Below are 24797 nucleotides of genomic sequence, written 5' to 3'. Positions count from 1 at the left end.
AGGAGGCTGAATTGGAACCTGGATCGGAAGCAGAGGTACCAGGACTGAAATGGGCACTCCAATATGGCATGTGGGCATCCCAAGTGGTGGCTTAACCCACCACACCACAGTGCCCACCCCATCAGTCATTATTGATCATTGCCTGCATCCATTAATTGATTAAGGATTGAATATTTGTGATATTGCAGCTGTCATTTCTTCTTCATTTACTACATGCAACATCAAGTTACTTGGGCTGTTAACTGCTTTGTTTAGGTCCAGACTTCTATATCATGCAATTTTTCTTCTATTTGAATGAATTCTACTAATACTTCTCATAGTGCATATCTGATGGTGATGAATTCCTCTTTTCCTTCCTGGAAAAGTTTTATTTCATCTTCATTTTTGAAAGCTTCTCCTGTTGGGTATAGAATTCTAGGATGACCATTTTTTCTTTCAGTACTTGAAAGGCATTGCTACATTATCTCCTGGTTTTCAAAAAGAAGTCTGTTGTATGGGAAGCATCATACACAGCAGACTCATAGAATGACAAATGCACTAAACAGCACTCTGGCCTCAGAATCAGTCCTTAAGGCATTCAGATCTGGCTAAAAAGCCCATGAGAGTATCTCAGGCATGGAAAGCCAAGACACTATGGAAAAAAAAAAACACCTAAATGAAAGACCCCTGTGAGATCTTGGTGGAAAGAACAGGCCATCAAAGAAGGAGGTACCTTTCTCTGAAGGGAAAGGGAGGAGAGAACTTCCAGTTTAATTATGGCCTTGTCTAAATGAGATCGGAGTTTGTGAACTCAAGAGGCTTCCATAGCCTTGGCAGCTCATGGCAAGAGCTTCAGGCGATTACTGACGTCATAAACAAGAGTGTCAATTGTTAAATCAACAAGAGTCACTGTATACCTACTCCTCATGTAGGATCTCTGTCTTTAATGTGTTGTACTATGAGAATTGACAGTAAAACTAATCTTTAAACAGTACTTTATAATTTGTATGTCTTTGTGGGTGCAAACTGTTGAAATCTTTACTCAGTATAAAGTTGACCTGTATATAAAGATAATTAAAAATGAATCTTAACGAAGAATAGGATGGGAGAGGGAGTAGGAGATGGGATGGTTTACGGGTGGGAGGGTGGTCATGGGGGGAAGCTATAATCCAAAAGTTGTACTTTTTTTTTTTTTTTGACAGAGTAGACAGTGAGAGAGAGAGACAGAGAGAAAGGTCTTCTTTTTCCGTTGATTCACGCCCCCAATGGCCATTGCGGCCGGCACGCTGCGGCCGGCGCACCACACTGATCCAAAGCCAGGAGCCAGGCACTTCTCCTGGTCTCCCACGCGGATGCAGGGCCCAAGCACTTGGGCCATCCTCCATTGCACTCCCTGGCCCCAGCAGAGTGCTGGACTGGAAGAGGAGCAACCAGGACAGAGAGAAAGGTCTTCCTTTCCTCTGGTTCACTCCTCTAATGGCCACTATGGCCAGCGCTGCACTGATCCAAACCCAGGAGTCAGATGCTTCTTCCTGGTCTCCCATGCGGATGCAGGGTCCAAGCACGTGGGCCATCCTCCAGTGCCTTCCCAGACCACAGCAGAGAGCTGGACTGGAAGAGGAGCAACCAGGACAGAATCCGGTGTCCCAACCGGGACTAGAACCCAGGGTGCCAGCGCCGCAGGCGGAGGATTAGCCTAGTGAGCCGAGGTGCTGGCCTCTTTGGATACTTTTAAGATATTCTTTCTGGCACTGTTTTTAAGCAATTTGATTATGGCTTGTCCTGGAGTAGTTCTTCAGTTTCTGTGCTAAGTGTTCACCAAACCTCTTGGATTTGTGGACTTACGTTTTCATCAAATTTGGAATATATTTGACCATTTACGTCTGCAAGTATTTTCCTACCCCATCCCCCTTTGCAGGGGCTCCAATTACATAAATTTTAGGCTACCTGAACTTTTCCTACAGATAATTGATGCTTTATTATTTTCCTCAATGTATTTTTCTGTGTTTAATTTTGGATAGTCTCTATATCTTCAAGTTCCTTTGTTTCTTTTTTTTTTAAGATTTATTTTATTTATTTGAAAGACAGAGCTACAGAGAGAGGCAGAGGCAGAGAGATCTTCCATCCGCTGGTTCACTCCCCAATTGGCCACAATGGCCAGAGCTGCGCCAATCTGAAGCCAGGAGCCAGGAGCTTCTTCCAGGTCTCCCACGTGGGTACAGGGTCCCAAGCACTTGGGCCATCTTCTACTGCTTTCCCTGGCCACAGCAGAGAACTGGATCAAAAGAGGAGCAGCCGGGACTAGAACCGGTGCCCATATGGGATGCCGGTGCTTCAGGTTAGGGCTTTAACCTGCTGCACCACAGTGCCAGCCCCCGTTTTTTCTTCTGCAATGTCTAATCTGATATTAATTTCACACAGTGTATTTTTAAAGATTTATTTATTTATATAAAAGGCAGAGTTACAGAGAGGCAGAGGCAGAGAGAGCGAAAGTCTTCCATCCACTGAGTCACTCCCCAGATGGCCGCAACAGCTGGAGCTGCACTGATCTGAAGCCAGGAGCTTCATCCGGGTCTCCCACATGGGTGCAGAAGCCCAAGGGTTTGGGCCATTTTCTATCACTTTCCTAGGCCATGGCAGAGAGTTGGATCAGAAGTAGAGCAGCCACGACTGGATCTGGCACCCATATGGGATGCCAGCCGTGCAGGTGGCAGCTTTGCCCATTACATCACAGCATCACACCCACCCCACCCCCCAGTATATTTTTAAATCTATTTATTTATTTGGAAGAGAGGGAGAGACAGAGAGAGAAAGAGAGACAGAGAGAGACCTTCCATCTGTTGGCACATTCCCCGAAATATCCAAGGTTGGGTTCATTCCCACAACAGCTGGGGCTGGGCCAAGCTGAAGCAAGGAGACAGGAACTCCATCCAGGTCTCCCACATGCATGGCAGGAATCCAAGCACTTGAGCCATCACCTGCTGTCTCCCAGGTGCATTAGCAGGAAGCTGGGTCCGAAGAAGAGAGGGAATGCAATCCCAGCTACTACAGGGGATGCAGGCAACCCAAGCAGTGGCCCAAGCCCCTACATTATAGTCCTTACCCTTCACACAGTTATCTTACATTTCACATGGCTTTCATCCCAAGAGATTCATTTCTATCTTTTTATATGTTTTCTATTTATTAACATAAGAAACGTGTGTACTTAACATGCCTAATCTTTCTTATCCTTTCTGGAACATATAATAATAGTACTTGTCTACTAATGTCCTTTTTCTAACATCTATGTCATTTCCAGGCCTGTTTCTATTGATTGATTTCGTTTCCTTGTTATGGGTCACGTTTTCCAGATTATTTGTGTGCCTGGAATTTTTGAGTGGATAGTAGACGTTGTGAATTTCACCTTGCTGGGTACTGGATGTTTTCGTGTTCTTTTGTTCGGGGACCCATTGAGCTGCTTGGAAACAGTGTGACCTTTCAAGGCTTGCTTTTCAGCTTCATTAGTTGGAACCAGTCTGTCCATTAGGCTACAGGTAGATCTTTTTTTTTAGGGTTTATTTATTTATTTGGAAGAGTTACACAGAGAGAGAGGGAGAAGCAGAGAGAGGTCTTCCATCCACTGGTTTACTCCCTAATTGGCCGCAATGGCCGGAGCTGTGCCCATCTGAAGCCAGGAGCTAGGAGCTTCTTCCGGGTCTCCCACATGGGTGCAGGGGCCCAAGGACTTGGGCCATCCTCCACTGCATTCTCAGGCCATAGCAGAGAGCTGGATCGGAAGAAGAGCAGCCGGGACTCAAACTGGCGGCGGCTTTCCTGCTAAGCCACAGTGCCAGCCCCTACGGATAGCTTTTCCCCATTACTGTTAGGGTACCATTCTGAGAACTCTGGGGCCTTGTGATATATGGGATTTCCACGTTGTCTGGTGGGAACATGCACTATTCCTCACCTTGTGTGAGCCCCAGGGACCGTTTCCTCTGTTCCTTTCGGATGGATGTTTCCCCAGACTCAGGTACTTCCCTCACACGCGTGCTCTGATCAGCGCTCAGCTGAAGACTTGAGGGGACCCTTTGCAGATTTCCGGATCTCTTCCTTGCCCCATTCTCCGCCTCCCTCTCTCTGTGTCCCTCTCCTCTGTGGTCCATTGCCCTGCAAAGTCCAGCTGCCCTGGCCTCCCTGATCTGTCTGCTCAACTCAGAGCCTGCTGCACTCTGCCTGGGTTCCTCCACTTTGCACCACGGCCTGCAAACTCAAGGCAGTCGACGGGAGCAAGCCCAGGGCTTCTCTCAGCTGCTTTCCTCCTCTCGGGGAGCATCGTCTAGCAGCCAAAACCATAGCTTCTTAATATTTTGTGAACTTTTGAATTGCTTCAGGAAGGAGGGTGGATTCCAGCTCTGTTATTCCATTTGGCCAGAAGCAGAAGTTGGCCTGGGTCACTTCTACTTAAATTCAGCTCAGAACCGCACTTTCGGAAGATTTCCCGAAGCCCCACCATCGTCTCCACTGCTTATGAAGCCCTGCCCGGGAGCGTGACTGTGCTTCGTCAGTCTCTCTGCAGGGCTTCTGTGTGGCTTCCTAGTTTGCGGGTAGGGTTGCATCTACACGTCTTCGTATTCTTCCTGGTGTACAGTACTTACTGAATTAAATATTTAAATAAGTAAATATTTAAATTGAACCAGGAGCAATCCACAGCCACGTGGCCAGCAGTAGCTGGAACTCAACAGTATGAGGCCACCCCGTACCCGGTCTGTGCTGTCCGAGTCTCCATAAACTGAGCACTGACACCAACAAGTGCCCTCTGGGCGCTTCCCTTGCCCCGAGCTGAACTGGCAGGGTCTGCAGCACTCCCAGGAATGTGACTTTAAATATCCTGACCTTGACAATCCCCAGGCCTTTGAAGGAGGGCGTGTGGAGCCGAGACACATGAGTCACTCAAGGTGCCAAAAGAGTGTAATGCTTCCCTCAAGCTCCCAGAGCACTCCTTGTCCTGAGATGTGATGGAGGAAAAAATAAACATGGAAAAGCCTGGTAAACACGCTCCCTGGCACTGCCCACGGATGTGCCCAGAAGTCCCTACCTGTCCCAGGGGCACCGACGGAAAAGCTCAGGCATACTCAGTGCCTGCTCAGTGGCTGAACAAAGGAGCCAGAGAAGGCACAAAACAGGACCTACCAGAATCGAGGAGCAGAGGTAGGCATTCGGTGCAGGTGTGAATACGCCCACGGCCATACTGCAATGCCTGGGTTCAGACCCCAGCTCCCCTTCCAATAGGGCACACTCGGAAGCAGCACGTGATACTCAGACATTGTGGACCCTGCCACCGATGCGGGAGACCCGGACTGAGTTCCAGGCCCCCAGTGTCGGCTGTTGCACACATTTGGGAAGTGAACCAGTGGATGAAGGATCTGTGTCTCGGCCTCTCTGCCTTTCAAATAAATCTGAAAGGAAACTTTAAAATGAATCAAGCAGCAGGGTAGCAGGACCTTGGGGCAGGTCAGGCCCTGGAATCACAGCCCAAATGCTTGCTAAGTCCACTGGGCTCTGGAAACCCATGTGTTTCGGGCCTGACAGACAGGTGCCCCACACAGGGCATAGATGCTACAGAGACAAAAGAAGTCGGCTGCCTGTCCTTAAGGAATTTAATAATTTCTCTAAATTCATTGTTTCTCAAAATGGGATTCCCAGGCCGGCACCGCGGCTCACTAGGCTACTCCTCTGCCTGCGGCGCCGGCACACGGGGTTCTAGTCCCAGTCGGGGCACCGGGTTCTGTCCCGGTTGCCCCTCTTCCAGGCCAGCTCTCTGCTGTGGCCTGGGAATACAGTGGAGGATGTCCCAAGTGCTTGGGCCCTGCACCCGCATGGGAGACCAGGAGAAGTGCCTGGCTCCTGGCTTTGGATCAGCGCAGTGCGCTGGCCGCAGCACGCTGGCCGTGGCGGCCATTGGAGAGTGAACCAACAGCAAAGGAAGACCTTTCTCTCTGTCTGTCTCTCTCTCACTGTCCACTCTGCCTGTCAAAATAAAGGGGGGGGGGGGGATTCCCCAGCCATCTGCATGCTAATCATCAGAGGTATTTGTTAAGAATTCAGGTTTCTCAGGGCTGTGACACAGCAGGTTATGCCTTCGTCTGCAATGCCAGTATCCCATATGGGCGACGGTTCGAGTCCCAGCTGCTCTACTTCCAATCCAGCTCCCTGCTAATGCACCTGGGAAAGAAGCAGGAGATGGCCCAAGTGCTTGGGCCCCTGCACTGATGTGGGAAACCCCGAACGAAGCTCCTGCTCCAGGCTTCGGCCTAGCCCAGCCCTGGCTGTTTCAGCCATCTGGGGAGTAAACAAACCAGTGTATGGAAGATCTCTCTCTCTCTCTCTCTGCTTTTCAAATAAATAAATAAATATTTAAACAAAAAAAATTTAAAGACTTCAGATTCCTGGGGCTGGCATTGTGGCGCAGTGAGTTAAGCTACCACCTACGGCAAATTTGGACAGGCAGACAAGGGAGAAGGGGTAGCTAGGGAGGCATTAAAGATGACTCCCGGGGTGGATGTTGGGACACAGCACATTAAGCTGCTGCTTGAGATGTCCACATCCCAAATATGAGTGAAGGCTCGAGACCCCACCCCTCTGCTTCCAATTCAGCTCCTGCTAAGGCCCTGAGAAGCAGCAGATGATGGCTCAGGTACTTAGGTCCCTGCCACCCATTTGGGAAACCCGGATGGAGTTCCAGGCTCCCAGCTGCAGCCTAACCCAGTCCTGACTATTGCAAGCATTTTGGAGGTGAATCAGTGGATGGAAGATTTCTCTTCTCTCTGTCACTCTGCCTCTCAAATAAGTAAATACATCTTTTTAAAATAAAAATAATTTTTAAAATGACTCCCATGTTTCTGGCCTGGATAATAAAGGGATAGCAGTGTCACATGATGGAGCTGTGGCACATGGTCCCCACGCACGGAGGGCATTGTTCCCCATGGGCCACCACGTGGCTGCTGTCTGTCCTCAGGCAAAGCCTCAGCCGTGGACAGGGCAGCCCAGGGGCAGGAAGGTCCCTGTCCCCAGCACCCACTGAGTGGGTGCCCTGGTCTTCGGCCATCCCACTCTGAATGCAGCTGATCTCGCCTGAATGAGTGCCCTAGCCCCTGTGTGGCTATGGGACAAACTCAGGGACCTTCTTCCCAGGTCCTCCGGGCCTGGCTGGCTTGAGCCCCAGTTATCCACAGGGCCACCCAGCTCAGCATCTGGCTCCTGCTGGCTTCTCCTCCCTCTCTGGGCTCCTATTCTTGCTTCCCAGGATCACCTCCCAAGTAAACGCCCGGGATCTGAGCTCAAGTCTCAGTACCTGCTTTCGTCCTGCACAGGAGCCACGGAAGACTCTTTGACAGAGGAAACAGGAGGAGCAGCTGGTGCAGGGAAGCTGGGGCATGAGCCGCCGGCGTTCCTGCTGGTACCTGGGGGGTACCCCGGGAAGTGATGCCGCAGGGGCGTGCCTCCTGTGCAGCCTACGGGCTGCTTCCCTTTGGCTGTCACTGCTGAGCTGTCTCTGTGACTGCTCCGCTGACACTGCCCTGCTTCCCTCCTACTTTGCTGGCTACTGCTTCTGCTCTCACGCTCCTTTGCAAAATACAGCTGATGCCCCTGAAGCTGAGTGGTGGGTACTTAGGAGGTTGTGGTCATATTTTAAATGTTTGCATTTTATACTTTTCAAAAACTTTTTATTCTATTTATTTATTTAAAAGGGAGGGAGGGAGGAAGGGGGAGAGAGAGAGAGAGATCTTTAATCTGCTGGTACACTTTCCAAACACCTGCAACAGCCAGGGCTGGACCAGGCCAAAGCCGCCAGGTACCCGGAACTTGATCCAGATCTCCCACATGGGTGGCAGGGACCACTTACTTGAGTCAGAGCCTGTTACCTCCCAGGGTACATAGTGGCAGGAAGCTGGAATAGGAAGCAGAGCTGGGACCCACACCCACACTGCGATGTGGGATGCGGGTGGCATCTTAACCATGGCACCAAATGCCTGTCCCCTAAAATACTTTTTTAAAGATTTATTTATTTATTTGAAAGAGTTACAGAGAAAGGTGGAGAAACAGAGTCGGGGGTGGGGGGGATCTTCCACATGCTGGTTCACTCCCCAGGTGGCCACAAAGGCCAGGACTGGGCCAGGACAAAGCCAGGAGCCAGGAGCTTCTTCCGGATCTCCCACGTGGGTGGCAGGGGCCCAAGTACTTGGGCCATCCTCTGATGTTTTCCCAGGTGCATTAACAGGAAACCAGATCAGAAGTAGAAGAACTAGGACTAGAACTAATGCCCATATGGGATGCTGGCATTGCAGGCGGTAGCTTTCACTAAGCCGCAATGCCGGCCCTCCCAAAATCCTTTTTTTATTTTATTATTATTATTTTTTTATTTGAGAGGTCAAGTTACAGACAGTGAGAGGGAGAGACAGAAAGAAAAGTCTTCCATCTGCTGGTTCTCTCTCCAAATGGCCAATAGCCGGAGCTAGGCCAATCCAAAGCCAGGAGCCAGGAGCTTCCTCTGATTCTCCCACTTGGGTGCAGGGGTCCAAGGACTTGGACCATCTTCTGCTGCTTTCCCAGGCCATAGCAGAGAGCTGGATCAGAAGTGGAGCAGCCAGGATTGAGCAGACACCCATATGGGATGCCAGCACTGTGGGCAGAGGATTAGGCCAGCCCCCCCCCCCCCAAAAAAAAAAAAAGTCCTTTTTAAGTATATCTTTGAAGTGGAGCTTCTTGTCTCATCCATTGTCTTCTCCATCTACTCAGCCGTTCTCAAATCTGTGCAAAAGCTGACGTCGGCATCACTGGGGAGCTTGTTAAAAGAGAGTGCACTGCACCTTACTTGACCTGACCCTGCTAAGGGAGGGCCTGCAAGAAGTTCACGAAAAATGCGTGCTGTGAAAAAACTATGCATAGATTTCAGTTTTTTGCACCAACATGAAATTTTCTTTTAACGCCATTTTTCCCAGAATCTCTTTAAGTACCTGTGTGTTTTCTCATTCCATCTGCCAGCACACTCCCAGTGCTTACACTGCTCCAGCCACACTTCGCTCCCTCCTTCTGGCCTTCCTTGTCTCCTTCCAACACACTGGTAAAGTCTCTGTGCCTCCGTGAGCTCTATCAGGGCACAGCCACCAAGGACAGGAGCCGCTACACCATCTCTGCTCCAACGTCACCCACTCAAAGAGGACTCTCTGAGAGTGCACGCACGCACACGTGCACACACCGTCACTCTGTGTGTCGTCTGCCTTGTACTGATCGCAATCTAAAAATGTCTGGGTTTTTTTAAAGATTTAGTTTACTTATTTGAAAGGTAGAGTGAAAGAGACAGAGGAAGGGAGAGACAGAGAAAGAAAGAAAATTTCCATCTGCCAGTTCACTCCCCTAGACGACCACAGCAGCCAGGGCTAGTCCAGGCCGAAGCCAGGACCTCTATCAGGTCTCCCATGTGGGTGGCACAGACCCAAGCACCCACACCACCTTCTGCTGCTTTCCCAGGTATATCAGCAGGGAACTGGGGAATTAGAGCAATTGATAAGGGATGCTGCCATTGAAGGTGGTGGCTGAACCGGAGTACCACAACACCAGCAGCTAAAAATGCCTCGTTTACTTATTTGTTTAGTTTGGATTTTGTCCACCATCACTGCGTCAGTCAGCACTCCAAGAAGGTGAGTTCCTATTTACCACTTTATCCCAAAGCCTGGCAAATGTAAACTGCTTAATCAATATTTGCTGGATGAGTGCCTGCAGCAGTGAGGAGAGGAAGCTGCGAGTACGGATCTGGGAGCTGGCACCGCCACAGTAACAGTGGAAACCACTTCGGGCAATGGCTCGCCCGGTGAGAGCGGGTAGAAGACTAGAATAGAATCCGGGAGATCTTCGACGACCGGGAGAGGAAGAGGAGGATGAGGAACCCATGCGGCAGCAGCGGGAGGCTGGATGAGCACTGGACGGAGAGGCAGCATAGAAACCAGGGCAGAAGAAGAAGGAAGCGCTGCAGGGACCCAGCAGCCAGGGACCTGGGCGGAAAAGTGCCCGTAGGAGTCTTGTCACCAGGGAGTCACCAGGCTACGTCTAGGTCCAGTAAAGGGCGGGGCGACCGGCAGCCAGCGGACGTCACTGGACAGATGCCAGCCCTCAGCCACGGCGAGCGACGCCGGTGATGTCCCTGGGAGGGGGAGACATGAGCTTCTCTTCCTGTCCTTTCTGCCTCTCCCCTGCTCCCCGGGATCCCTCCCACATAAACAATTAGCATTCGAATCCCATGCCAGGCTCTGCTCCCAGGAAAACCGGGACTAGAACAGCCTCGCTGCATTTCTCTGTCTTTCAGGGACAGAACGAGCCTTGGCCCTACCTCCCACCAGCCAGAGCAGGTGTGGGTGCCCAGGTGTCGTCACCACTGGCATAGGTCAGCCGGGCATGCTGCCCACGGAGAAGATGAAGGCAGGCGCTGGGCCCACCTCCATCGCTGTCTCCACCCCCGTGACTCCCGCCTCAGCCCCTGCACATTCTTCCTCCCGCGACAGCGTGCCTCCACCTGCAGGCAGCGTGCGTGCAGCGTGCGTGGTGCTGGGGGGCAGACTGCGATGACCGTAACAGAGGATTCCCGACCTACAGGGAGCATTGCCGACAGGGTCCAGATGCAGGGCCAGACTCAGCAGCACAGACAGAGCACCAGGGGCTGCCCCAGAAGGGCCAACGTGGGCAGACTGCGCCAGGCTATGCTGAAAAAGGAACAAGCCCTCAGAGTTCTTTAAATTAAAAAAAAAAAAATTATTTGAAAGGCAGAGAGAGAAAGAGAGAGAGAGAGAGAGCGCGCATTAGCAAGAAGCTGGATTGGAACTGGAGTAGCCAGGACATGAACTGGCGCTCCAATATGGTAGCAGTAGCGTAACCTCCTGTGCCACATCCCCGGCCCCTCCTTCAATTCCTGTACCCCACACTCACTACACAATCAGGGTGGACAGAAGACTCTGCCCTCACCCCTGCATCTCACTCCAGAACCCAACCTTTGCCTGGCTGTCCCCCATCTCTGAGGCAGACTGGGAAGAGCGCCTAGGAATGGTTTGGAATTAGAATTGAATGAATTCTTGAATTCTTGGCCCACAAGTGAAATGTGGGACTTGTACTCTGAATCCATTGGCTAAAACCAGTCACATGGTCCCCTCCGCAACAGACAGCCAGGAAGTGAGATCCCACCATATGCCAGAGGCAGCGAGGCAGAGCTCGACGGTGAGCAGCAGAAAGTCTTCCAGAAACCATCAAGGCAGAGTGGCATTTGAACAGAGCTTCAAAACACAATTTAGTCTACGGGAGAGGAAGCTAAGGGTCAGGCAGAAGACTTGGCAAATAGAGAAGACAGAGGGGGCCCCAGAGGCATGAAAGTGCGTGGCTCCTACGGGGCGGGCAGAACTGGCCCAGAGGGCTGAGCCTAAACTGTGAAGGCCTTCTTAGCATAAAAAACGATTGTGCGTCCTAACAGACTGTCGGCAAGAGGGAGCCACCACAAGGTTGGGAAGCAAGAAAGTAACGTGACCTGACTTGTGTTCCAGGGAGAGCTGTGGCAGCAGAGTGGGCAGGAGACTGGGAGGGAGAGGGACCGAGGCTGGGAGACGGAAAGGGGCAAGTGTCCAGGCGGGCGACAGGCAGGCACTGACAGGAGGGAGGAGCTGGGAGGGAGCCAGGGGGAGACAGTCGGGCGAGGCGCCACCAATCTACACAGGACTGCTGCCTTTTCTTTTTTTTAAGTTTCATGGAAATATTCAGGCATGTTCAAGAGCAGAGAGAATGATATAACAATGCCCCACCCTCCGTAACAACACCTACCTCTAAGTGTTAGCCATCCACACAGTTGATCTTGCTCCATCTGTGTCCCCACTTCATCCCACTGAATGACTTTAAAACAAATCTCCATTACCATCTCAATGAATCTCTCTCTCTCTTTCTTTTTTAAATAATTATTTTATTTATTTGAAAGAAAGAGTTACAGAGAGAGATTGAGACAGAGAGAAAGAGAGGTCTTCCATCTGCTGGTTCACTTCCCAAATGACCTCAACGACCAGAGCTGAGCTGATCCGAAGCCAGGAGCCAGGAGCTGCTTCTGGGTCTCCCATGCGGGTGCAAGTGCCCAAGGACTTGGGTCATCTTCTTCTGCTTTCCCAGACCATAGCAGAGAGCTGGTTTGGAAGTGGAGCAGCCGGGACTAGAACCGGCACCCATATGGGATACTGGCGTTGCAGGCTGGGGTTTTAACCCACTGTGCCTCAGCGCTGGCCCCACCACCTCACTGAATCTCGTTTTCTCAATCTGTGTCCTTGTGTAACACAACTGCAATACACTGAAAAATGAAGAGTGATTACTTAGCATTATCAAATATCCGGTCAATAGCAACGTCTTCCTGATTATCTCTTTGTTTTAATTTTATTGAGAGACAGACAAATAAAGAGTGCTGCTAGCTCTCTTCCCAAATCCCCACAACAGCTGGGGCTGAGCCAGGCAAACGCCCAGAGCCAGGAACGTGATGTGGGTCTTCCATGGAGGCAGCAGGGACTCAGCTACTTGAGCCGTGATCTGCTGGCTCCCAGGGTGCGCACTGGCAGGAAGCTGGATCGGAAGCAGAGCCAGGTCTCAAACCAGGCACTCCCAAGAGGCATCTTGACTATCGCCCCCAAGGCCGTTCCAATTGTCCCTTTTATTTCTCAGTCTGTTTGCTTACATTAGGGTCCAAACAAGATGTTTGCATCTCATTTGCTTGTCCCTCTTGTCCTTCTTCCTCTCTCTCACCACTCACTCGGTGAGCATTCTGGGTTACTTGCCCTATAGAATTTCCCAAACCGTGGATTTTGCCGATGGACTCCCCTGGCATCCCTCACTCTGCTTGTCTTCTCCCTGCATTTTCTGTAAACCGGAGGCTGGATCTGAAACTCCCCTCTTTTTAACAGAAACAGGAGGAGCAGACGGGAAGAGGGGATGTTAGCAACCAACACCTACTGCGTGCCAGGCGCTGCGTGCCTGTTTGTATCCACAGGCGCTCATTCAGCCCCGGCCACTGCCCTCTGAGATCAGTCTTTATTATATCATGGTTTTGACGGATGAAGAAGCAGGCACGCGAGGGAGCCGGGTAAACTGTTCATCACACAAAGCCGGGAGAAGTGAGGGAGCCGGGACTGGAAGCTGGTGCCATCAACTACACTGCCTCCTCTCTCCCCTGCACTCCCCGCCCACAGTGAGCAGGGCCTCAGCCGGTGCATGGCAGCACCATCGGAGTCCCTGCTTCCTCTCATGCGTTACAAAGACCTCAACAGCAGGTGCACTATCACCACCACTACCACCCCCCACATTGTACAGGTGGGGAAGAAGTCCAGAAAGGGTGAATGGCTGGCTGGGGGTGGGGGGCACTGCAGGGGCCGGGCAGAGCCAGGTATCACTCCCAGGTGTGCCTGAGCGCCCCACGTGGCCTCTCTTCGCAGATGGCTCCCCACTTCCAAGGTGGGAACCAGCAGGCTGGCTTTTCTCGCTGGGGTGCTAGAGACCAAGCCCTCGCCGGGGGACCCAGGGTGGGTCTGCTCCTCTCTGCCACATCCGTCCACTTAAGACCAGCACATGGAGACAGCCCACACCCGGCCCCACCAATCTCGGTGGCTGGACTCCCTCCTTGAGCTTGGGGAGGGGAGGAGGGGGGCTGGCAGCCTGAGGAGGCCGGCGTTGGGCAGGAATCCAAGAGGCGGCCACTTCAAGGGGAGCCAGAAGGGCCGCGCCCTGCGAGCGCTCTTCCTCCCCAAAGCCACAATCAGAGAGGGAAATGGGGACACTGTCCCCCACCAGGGGATTCTGTGAGCTTTGCACTGGCTGCTGTGTTGCCTTCATCTGAAAGCTCTAAAATTTCACACAGAAAGGTACAGTGAGAGCAGCAGCAGGAGACATAGCCCCAGCGATCTGAGCCGCAACCCTGGAAGCTTTCTTCACATCTTTAGAAAAACTCGGAGGGCTCCTGGCAGCAGCTGCAGGACAAAGCCTCGCCCTTCAATTCTGAGGCTGCCAGAAATAGGTCTGTCAGGCCTGAAATATCACTGCATTTCATTCCTCTCAAGCCCGCACCAGCGTCTCTGCTGCACGGCCAGCTGGCGGGGTTCTCCAGGTCAAGGCCAGGGGGTACTGGGGACAAGGGGCTCTTGGAAAAGGGCAGAGGATGGAGCCGGGGCTAGAACTTGGGGAGGAGCCTGTTACCTCCAGCAGAGGAAGGCAGGCCCGTGGAGCGTCTGATGGCACCCACGTGGGTGCCGGAAGCCAGGGAGACACGGGAGGAGACAGAGGCGGGACTGCTGGGGTGGTGTCACGTGAGGACAGTCATTGAGCAAAGACGCGGGGCCTGGGGGGCACTGGGTGAAGGGCACGGAGGCCTTCCTTCCTCCCAGAGGCAGGTAGGAACCGGTCACAGGCACATGGAGCTATCAGGGCCTGGGGAAATCACAGGCGGGAAGCAGCGGCCGGTGCAAAGTCTTGGGGGTGTGGGAGTTTGCGCCTGGAGAGGTCTGCGTGTTTATAATAACGCCGACACTCAGGGCAGCTCTGAATAATTCAGCAGGCACCGCGATCTCTGTACAGTGCACGTCCCCCAGGGGACAAAGGAGGGTGGCTGGCTCGGCCCACGCCGTCGGCGGGCTCTCTGAAAGGGCGTGACAGATGGGCCGACGCTAGCCACCACCCAGTCACGCTTTGCACGGTGATTGGTTTTCAAAGGACGACAGGGTTTGTGAATGGAGCCAGCTTGTTGCTTGCTGCCTTCAAACGGATGGTGCTGGGTCGCGTGGCTGGCAGGGGCCCCTTGTGAATGGGCATCCCCAATGGGTGGTGAAAAACCAGAAACAACTCCCTCCTCCCCTCCCCCGCCATTGCTGCGGCGGAGGTGGGGGGCAGGGCCTCAGGACCCCTGAGCCTTCTCTGTACGGTGACATCTCCCCGCACTGACCCTGCTATCCCTGCATCTGCTAGAATCAAGTTCAGGAGCATGGATCAAACAAAACAAAAAAGGTTAAAACAAGATGGAAGTTTCTTTTTTTTTTTCATAGAAAGAAATCTAAAGATAATTGGTACAGACCAATTTTGTCAATTCTGCCTTGCCTCTCACTGCTGTGCCATCCTTGGTCCTTAACGGACTACTCCTGGCCCAACGCAGCTGCTCAAGCTCCAGCGTCATGTCTACATCCCAGCCATCAGGAAAAAAAGATGGGAAGAAGGTGCCCAGGCTGCATGCCAGCCTTTGGGGTTTTCCAAATCTGCCACACCAAAGGTTCACTTAGTAGATGACAGTCTAGTGACATGGCTACACTTCGCTGCAGGAGAGGTGGGGACATGTGTCTGCTTTGCACGGACGTGTTTCCCGTGATTCTGTTTCCTTTGCGCACATCTTGCAAGTGAGGCAACACTGTCCTTTGTCCCAGATTATCAGCCTTGGAAGCCACCTATGAGGACTGTAACGTCTCTCTGCAGAGCACATCATGAAAAATTCATGTTCTGTAAATGCAGGTTCCTCTCCTGAAATGTAATCCACTGTTTGTCCAGTGGTCACCCAGCCTTCTCTGGGAAGCCTTGTGGAAACTGGGGCTGATGCAGTTGCACTGCTCTTTATATAAGCAAAGAGCATGCCTCTCTCTCCCTGACCCAGGAGTCTCGGCTTCTACCCACAGCGGTGACACTGGGGGACTGCTTTGTCAGTCTGTGGGTGGGCAGGAATCTCTGATCGTCCACACTACCTCACAGTGGCCAAGTATCGAAGGTTCTTGAGGGGCAGCTACCGTAAGCCCCCTGGAGGCCTCTTCCTAGCTCCTGGAGCTGCCCACACAGGCGTCTTCAAGCCTGGGCCCCTCCAGGTGAAAGCCCGCCCCCTTGCAGATTCTCCAAGACCCTGAAATGGCCAGCGGGGACTCCTGCACCTGCTCACCACCTCTGCTCCTGGGAACCCCCTGACCTTCTTGGTCTCCAGCCCATTGGTTTCTGGATCAGAAAAGGGCTCCGAATTCTGCTCTGACTTTTGTGCCCGGAAGAACTCAAGTCCTTCCTCTCATCCCCTCAGCTCCTGAGAGCCAAACGGCTCCTCCTCCTCCGTTCCCAGGCTCCTAACCCCCGCCGCCTCCTCTCCATTCCCCACCCACCACCCCTCTGCCCCACCAATGCTCTGGAGCTACAAGCCTCAGCTGAACTATTCTGCAGCCCCCTCCCTAGGAAAGTCCTTCTCTGGGCAGTGAGCCCATCTGTGTGACACCCCCAGCCCACCCCCCAAGATGCTCATGTGTGTGGTGAGGGGCGACAGCTCCACTTCTTCCATGTCCCCTTCTGTCTCTCTTCTCTCTATCCTGCAGCCAAGACGCTAAAGTCACTCTCAGCACTGACACCTCCACACCCACCGCCACTCCGGAATCACTAAGCCCTGCATCCTGAATTTCTCTCTGGAATCTGTCCCCTCTGCCCCAAGTTCATGCCTCCAGTTAGACTCCATCACCTCTTGCCTGGAGTCTCACAGCAGATGCCCACCAGGGGCCCCCATCAGGACAACCAGAGCTGCCCACGTGACCATCCGAAGGGACAGGTTGGCTCACTGCCCCCAGCTGCTCAGGTCAAGCTCCTTGCGACAGCACCTCAGACCTGATTGCTCCACCTGCCTGGCTCTTTCCAAAATTGTTTTCTTATTTATTGATTTGCATTTATTTGAGAGACAGAGAGCGGGAGATCTTGCATTTGCTGGTTCACTCTCCAAATGCCCCTAGCAGCCGGGGCTGGGCCGGACCAAAGCCAAGAGCCAGGAACTCAACGTAGGTCTTCCATCTGGGCAGGGACCCATCTACTTGAGCCATCACCTGCTGCCTCCCAGGGGGCACATTAGCAGGAAGCTGGAATCAGAAGCAGAGCGAGGCTGGAACCCAGGCACTGATGCGCAATACAGGCATACTAAGCTGTGTCTTAACCACTGCACCAAACACCCACCACCCTGGCCAACTCATCCCTCCCGCCCTGGGTCCCTTACCTGCCCGGCTCACAAACGCCCCTGCACCTTTGCTACAGATTCTTCTGGGAATGCCCTTTCCTCTCTCCTCTCCCAGGCGCTTCCTGTGTACCTGTCACCTCCTCTAAGCACCTCAAGTCCCAGCTTACGCGCAATCTCCTCTGCAAAGCTGCCCCAGTGCTCCTACACAGTCCCAGCAACAGGCTCCGGCCCTCTGCACCCCCACGCATGTGTGCACACACATTAGCTCCCAGAGGCCCTGTCCCACAACGCCCGCAGTGATTTGTTTGCACTACTTGTTTGTCCCTCCAGACCATGCGCTCCTGGAGAGCGGGGACCATAATTGTTCATCTTGTGACCGAGCAGCACTCAATAAATCCTCACTGGCTGAATGGATGGGTTGTCCCTGCCCTCACTCATCTCCAGTGCCAGGGCTTGCTCACTTGCACTGCAGAGCAACATAGAGAGTGCTCCCCGGAGGGTCTCAGGGCCAGACAATGATTCTAGAGCGGAGACAAGAGAACAGCAAACTGCTGGGGATTGGGGGGGGGGCTGCCCCCTAGAGATCAAGGAGTGGCAGCCAGGTGATGAGGGGCGCACAGAAGAGGCAGGTCCCACAAGGAAATGCAGACTTGGGTCAGATCACTCCTCCGCCTCTCAGTGGTCTACACAGTTGGAGGCGGAGATGGCAAGCGGGGACCCAGGGCAAGCCTTGAGAGCTGAAGCTGTTCCAGGTGCTACCAGAGCCAACAGACAGAATCCCTTAATAGCACTCTCAGGAAATCCAGGCATCAAGGTGTTTTCTAGGCCCCCAGGTCAGGGAGCTCGGTCCAGTGCCAGGAACTCTGCTTCCTGTCTCATGGCCAAGGAGAAAGACCTTACACAACGAGATCTGGATTGCATCCTGGAAGGCTTCAAACCCTAAAAGCAATGTTATATCTCAAATTGGATCCTGGAACAGAAAAAGGACATGAGTCCAAAAAAAAAAAAAAAGTGACACCTTGGGGCCAGTGCTGTGGTGTAGTGGGTAAAGCTGCCACCTGCAGTGCTGGCATCCCATATCGATGTCCATTCCAGTCTGGGCTGCTCCACTTCCAATCCAGCTCCCTGTTAAAGTGCCTGGGAAAGCAGCAGAAGATGGCCCAATTTCTTGGGCCTACGTGGGAGATCTAGAAGAAGCTCCTGGCTCCTGGTTTCAGATCAGGTGCTCAGCTCTTGCCATTAGGGCCATTTGGGGAGTGAACCAGCAGATGGAAGACCTCTCTCTCTGTCCCTCTCGTTGTAACTCTGCTTCTCAAAATAAATAATTTAAAAAAAAAAAAGATATAAAGAAAAATGTGACACCCAAATAAAGTCTGTAGTTTCCTTAATAGTATTGCACCAATGTGAATGTCTTCATCTCAAATTCACTAAGGTTAGGTAAGATGTTAATTTCAGGGGAAGCTGGGTGAAGGGTACTGGAACTCAGTATTGCAACCTTTACTTCCAGTCCAGCTTGCTGCTAAAGTGCCTGGGATGGCCGCAGAGGATGGCCCAAGTGCCTGGACCCCTGCCATCCATGTGGGAGACCGGATGAAAGTTCTGGCTCCTGGCTTTGAGCAGGTTCAGCTCTGGATGTTGGTAGCCATTTGTGGAGTGAACTGGTGGGTGGAAAATCTTTCTTTCTCTCTCTGCTTTTCAAATAACTACATACACCTTTTTTTAAAAGAGAGGCAGGAAGGAAGAGAGCAGACTTCAGGCAGAAAGTAAAGCAGCAGGAGTGGCTGTGTCATCACCAGTTAGGAGCCCGAAGCCCGTCACCGTATTCCTTCATCCACGCAGCACCTCTTCAGTGAGCACTTACTATATGCATTATCTTCCGAGCCACCTATACACCCATCAACAGCTGGGAGCCCCTGCCTGCCGGAGTGTACATTTCAGCAGGTCTACATCTCAGTCGGCTTGTCCGACTCCACTGCACCCTACCGGCTCAGGACTAAGGTGGGGCCAGCTCCTGTCACGACAGAGCCCAGGAAGGGCTGCACTGGACCCAGGAGCGACGGGAAGCTTGAGGTGCACTGAGTGTGTGCACGGAGCATGCACGGAGAGGGGCTCACTCCCCTCTGACTCCCCACCTGCTGGCCTTTCTCACTTAGGAAATCAGCACAGGAATAAATACCCACCTCTTCCCAGGATACAGCGATAATGCCGCCCATCCGCTGCTGAGTTCAGCAGGCAAGACAGTGCTTGAAGGACAAAAAGGCTTGTATTACTAAGATCGAGGTAAACATTCAGAACCAGACCAAGAACTAGGTTAGGCTCTGTTTTCCGAGTTACTACAAACCCACCTCTTTACGTGGTCAAAGCATCTCTGGATGCAGTAAGAAGCTGAAAGGGGCAGGCGCGTGGCATGGCCCTTAAGATGCCAGTTCCCGATCCCTCCACTCCAGCTTCCTGCTAATGCACACTGAAGAGGCAGCCGTGCTAGCTCGAGTCATCGGTCCCCGGGTCCCTACCACCCACAGGATTGAGTTGCAAAGCATCGGGGAGTGAACCAGCAGGTGACAGCTCTCTGTGTCTCTGCCTCTCAAATAAACATATTAAAAAAAAAAAAAAAAAGCAAAACCAACATTGCTGCTCAGCCTCCACAGGGCAATGGACTGGGCGGTCAGCGTCCAACTCTGAGGTCAAGGTCAGGCTCAGGCCTCTGCACCCACTTAATTCTTAGGCAATGCTGTGGCAGTCACAGGAGAGGCTGCCCTGGCAGGCGTCCGCTCCCCACCCCCCACCCCTGCTTTGGCTCCCAGGGGAGGGGCTGGCGGCGGCGCTCCGCGGCGGGGGTGGGAGGGGGTAGGTGGCGCCGGAGGCCCCGCAGACCCCAGGCCGCGCCCCATCAGGGGCCCTGCGCGCGGGGGCGACCTAGCCGCCCGCCCGCCGAGGGAAAGTTGTTGCTCAACCCTGAGGAATGCGGAGCCCCAGCAGCGGCGAAGCAAGCGCGGGAGAGCGCAGCGGCACGAGGGGGCCGCGCAGGGGCGGCTGCAGACGTAGCCTTCCAGCCGTTGGCAGCCCTGAGCGGGAGCGGGCGGGCCGAGGCCGGGGCGGGCCTAAGGCCTGGGCGGGACAGCCCCCGCAGCCGGCCCGGGCTCCCGCCAACGCGAGAGTGAGAACCCGGGGCGAGGCAGGCGCCTCCCACCGAAAGCAGCCAGGCGGGAAGGACTCTGATCCCTTCCTGACCGATCTCCCGAGCCTGAAGAGCGCCCTGAACGTAGTGGGCGCTCAGGAAACGTGTTTCAAAAACTGGCCTCGCCCCCTCCGGGCCTCAGTTTCCTCCCCGCGTGCAGAAAGGGTTTGATCTCTGAGGCCCCTAGCAACTCTGCAATTCCAGGCTGCTGGGATGAAATCCCATGTGCACTGCTGTGGTTTTGCTTTTAGTTTTGCAGGGACATTTTTAGTGCTACCCTTTATGATGTGCCAGGAGTGAATTTGACACCAGATGGCTTCTTTTTTTTTTTTTTTTAATAAGAAAGAAGACAAAGGGAGGGAGAAAAATATTTTCCAACTGGCAGTGCTGACAGTATTTTGGAAGAGAACCTAGGCAGGCAGAGAGGATCTGTTCTAGCCTGAATCGCGCACGCACGCGCTGCCACCCTGGCCTCCACCGTGAACCGGGTGGATCCGGGTGGAGGCAGAGGGCCCGCGTCACAGGAAACCCCACCCCGCGCAGCCCTGGCTTTGTCCTCCGGCCTGGGAGCCACAGGCTTGGGGACTCCAGCCATAGGCAGGGCTCTGGCTAAAAGCTGACTCTGGTGTTAATTAGAGGAACAGAGAGACACCTGGCACATCTAAAAGCTGTGCTCTGCGCCTGGGGAACATTGAGGAAAAGTCGCCCAAGTGGCAGCGACTCTCCTGGAAACCTTCTCCATGGAGGAGGGTGGGGATGGGAGGTTGGTCCTTGCTCAAAATGGCCTGTAGCTCAGTTCTTAATGTGCTGTGGCAGGGAGAAGGAAAAGGGCTGGACAGCCAAGTTGGCACTGGGCACTGCAGGGCACCCAAGGGGTGCTGTAGTCGGTCGCTTGGCTCCACCCCCTGTAGCTGTTACTTTGATGAGGACAAGCAATGACGTTGCCTCTTTGAGCCTCCTTTCCAGAAATCATAAAATGGATCATTAAAATCCCCCGTGTGGAGTGAATGAGGAGCGGGCTGGGTCTCCAGCACACCCGGGCACAGGGTATTTTCTCATTTGTTCAAGTGCAAGACCCCCAAAGCCAGGACCTCAGGCTTCCTGGGAAAAACTCCACTGTGGCGCCGTCATCCTTGGGCAGAGGAATCTCAGTCCAGCTGGCTGACCCCTCCCCCGCTTCCCATCCCCACAGGACAAGTGGAAATCAGGCGTCAGCCTCCAGTTTGATGAATCACCCCCAAAGGGATCTGGGGGAAAGGCGGGAGTAGTGAGTGAGGAAAGAACGCAAGGACGCTGGTAGCAGGTGGGGAGTTGTGAGCAACGCAGCGGACTGCACATTAACCAATGCACTGTGCCCATGGCGGGCTCCTGACCGCACGTGACTGCCCGAGCTACAGAGCTCTGTTGGGTGTCCTTGACTTTCTACTGCGAAGGTGTTTCCTGATTGTTTCGGAAGCAGTGTTTGTGAATCCTGGACCAGCAAGCTCCTCAAAGCCAGTCTCGCCTTTGCATCCCACACAAAGGCATGGCAGTAGCCGTCACAAAGTCGTGAACTTCCACAGCGTCTGTTCACTGCGTGAGCTGGGAAGAAGGGAAGCAGGTTGGAGCTCCAGCCTGGATGGGTCAGGGCAGCCAGGGCCAGCTGGGGACTCGGAGACCAGGGTTGTGGCTCATTTGCTGGCCCCAAGTATCTTCCCTCCCACCCACAGTCTGTCCCTCCACACACTCCATGCAGACTTTCTGAGCCTGCAGAAACAAGGTGACCCTTGTGTTCCCGTCTGTCCTGCCACAGGGGAGGTGAATTCCATGCCAGGCTTGGGAAATACATACGGCTCTGCTCTGTCTCTCCTGGCCTGCAGGGGCCAGCAAGGCCAACTCCGCTGCCATCTCTGTCCCTTCCCTGAAGGGACACTGGACTTCCACTGCTGTAGACGTGACAGAGCCAACCGCGGCTGAGACATCTGGAATCTTCATGGGGCTGTCCATGTGGCTGCTCCCGTCCCACCCTTTGGGTCTCCTCTTCAGGGACGCTTTCTTCACCTCCCTCCATCAGAGGTAACCGCCCCCTCCGATCACCTTGCAGGAGCCTACCCAGTTCCTGTTTTGCTTGTGTGCTCTGTGTCGTCCCACCTCATGCAGATCGAAGGACAGGCACCCACCCATCGCTGTCCATCGCTGTTCCCCAGCCACTTCCATGGTGCCTGGTATATAGTAGGCGTCTGCTTAATGAGCAGTGGCTGCCTTCTCCCTGAGTTAGTTCCCATCCCACTAGCACTTCCGATCAATTCTTTGTCTCTAAAAATAAAAAGTGCATCAGCCTCCTTTATTTTGTAAATTCTTTCATTGGTTCCATCCTTTAGCCATCAGCTTATTTTCTTGTGCTTCCCCCACCCAACCCCCAACTACCCAGGACACAGATAGCTTTTTTTTTTTTTTTTTTTTTTGATAGGCAGAGTGGACAGTGAGAGAGAGAGAGACAGAGAGAAAGGTCTTCCTTTTGCCGTTGGTTCACCCTCTAATGGCCGCCATGGCCGGCGCACCGCGCTGATCCAAAGGCAGGAGCCAGGTGCTTCTCCTGGTCTCCCATGGGGTGCAGGGCCCAAGCACTTGGGCCATCCTCCACTGCACTCCCGGGCCATAGCAGAGAGCTGGCCTGGAAGGGGGGTAACCAGGACAGAATCTGGCGCCCTGACCGGGACTAGAACCCGGTGTGCCGGCGCCGCAAGGCGGAGGATTAGCCTATTGAGCCACGGCGCCAGCCACAGATATCTTTGATGTGGCAGTTAGAACTTTTCCATTGAGAGCACGGAAGATCAAGGCAAAATGGTTTTTGTTGTTTTTCAAGATTTATTTGTTCATTTGAAAGTGTTATGAAGAGAGAGGGAGAAACAGAAAGAGAGATCTTTCATCTGGTTCACTCCCCAGATGGCCACAACAGCCAGGGCTGAACTAAGCCGAGGCCAGGAGCCAGGAGTTTCATCCGGGTCTCCCACATGGGTACAGGGACCCAAGTACTTGGGCCACCTTCTGCTACTTTTCCCAGGCCATTAGCAGGGAGCTGGATTCGAAGTGGAGCAGCCGGGACATGAACCAGCACCCATATGCTACAGCACAACGCCAGTTCTTGGCAAAGCAGTTTAAACAATAAGCGAGTCTATCACTTTTCAGAGGCAGAGGGGCTTAACTCTGCCTTCAGTAAAATCAGAGCTGTGCTGGCTTTGGCAGCATATATGCCAAAATCAGAGCTCCAAATCAGCTCCCCTGTGAGTCCAGATTCCCTGGCCTGGGCAGGCTTCTTCCAGGGTGCGTCACACGCCTATACCTAACCAGTCACTGGCAAGGAGCCAAGAAGCACCCTGGCAGGCTGAGACGCAGCACCACGGGGCCCCCTGGCTGAGGAGAGGGTCTGCTTCCTGAAGTACAGGGTGGGTAAATTCCAGAATGAAACCAAGGCTTTACCAGCATGGAAAATTGTAGAAAGCAGCCATTGAATCCGTGAGTGGCCCAATAACGTTCCAATAAATTGCCTCTGTGCTTAGGTAGCGAGAGGTGGTTTCTGTGGCCTATAACCACGGACCCCTGGCTGATCCACACACACTCTGCGGCAGCCACTCCTGTCGTGCACGGCCAGAGCAGGGCACGACAGCACACATCCCACAGTAAAATAGCCATACAGAGGCAGACGTGAAACAGCCCACGGACCTCGGGGACAGCAGGTGAGGTTTTGAGAGCTGGGTTATTGGGCGCCAAACTGTGCATTTCATATTCCAGGTGACTGAACAGTGATTCTGTATAATCTGGAGGTCGGTTCAGGAAATATTGACCTGGGCTAAAGGAACCATCCTCCCTTTTTATTTATTTATTTGCTTTAAAGATTTATTTATTTACTTGAAAGGCAGAGTGAAAGAGAGAGGAGAGACAGAGAGAGATTCCATGACTGGTTCACTTTGCAGATGGCCACAGCGGCTGCTAGGGCCAGTGTCGCCTGTAGCGGTTTAACTTTCTGTGCCACCAGCACCCCCCCCCCTTCCCTTGTTAAAATTTTACCTTTGCTTGGTGCCAAAACAGCTGCTCACCTAGATGACCGGCTCTGGTTTGGGCATTGGTTAAGAAGCAGTTTGGAATGTGGAAGTGCTGAGTTCAGGTCCTGGCTCCACTTCTGACTGCAGCTTCTGGTTAACATGCACCCTAGGAGGTACTGAGTCGATGGCTCAAGGCCTCCTGTCTCTGACCAGCAGGCCTTTCCTTCTTTCTCCTAGCTCCCCACACGCCCAAGCCTGCAGTGCCTGCACGGAAGGCACATCTGATCAGCAACCTTACTGTCTGATCATCTTCTGCCTCAAGGTGAAAGGCCTGCTCCAAAGCCCGATACTTCACTGCCCCTCCCTCTGCCTCCGAAACATCCCATTCCCTCCCACTCTCCCTGCTGCCGCTGGCACCACTGTATCTCACTGTCTCCCCTCACAGGCGTCTCTCAGGCCCAGTTATCCTTTCCTTCTTTGGGGGACCTCCAAATTTATGCATTTAGTTTAGAGATGGGGTGCGGGGGGAGAGATCCCGCGAATGAGCACACCCATCTGCTGGTTCACTCCCCAGATGCCCACAGGGGAGCCATGAACTCGGTCCAGGTCTCCCACGTAGTTGGCGTGA

The 24797-nt window shown here is 53.3% G+C and overlaps 1 long non-coding RNA gene across 1 annotated transcript; it reads right to left on the bottom strand.

Annotated features, from left to right (window-relative positions):
• Positions 1-16665: 16665 nt before the first annotated feature.
• LOC149123496 (uncharacterized) lies at positions 16666-19444 on the bottom strand. The gene is made up of 2 exons (XR_016216834.1): positions 19315-19444; positions 16666-16874 (listed from the first exon to the last, which is right to left on the bottom strand). It is a non-coding gene; the product is annotated as an uncharacterized LOC149123496 (long non-coding RNA).
• Between the last annotated feature and the right edge of the window lie 5353 nt (positions 19445-24797).

This window comes from Oryctolagus cuniculus, chromosome 11 (genome assembly GCF_051225735.1).
Source record: "Oryctolagus cuniculus isolate XC-2025 breed Fujian yellow rabbit chromosome 11, ASM5122573v1, whole genome shotgun sequence".
In the NCBI taxonomy this organism is placed as follows: domain Eukaryota; kingdom Metazoa; phylum Chordata; class Mammalia; order Lagomorpha; family Leporidae; genus Oryctolagus; species Oryctolagus cuniculus.
Note: the sequence above shows the minus strand (reverse complement) of the source record. Positions and strands in the feature narration are given on the sequence as shown.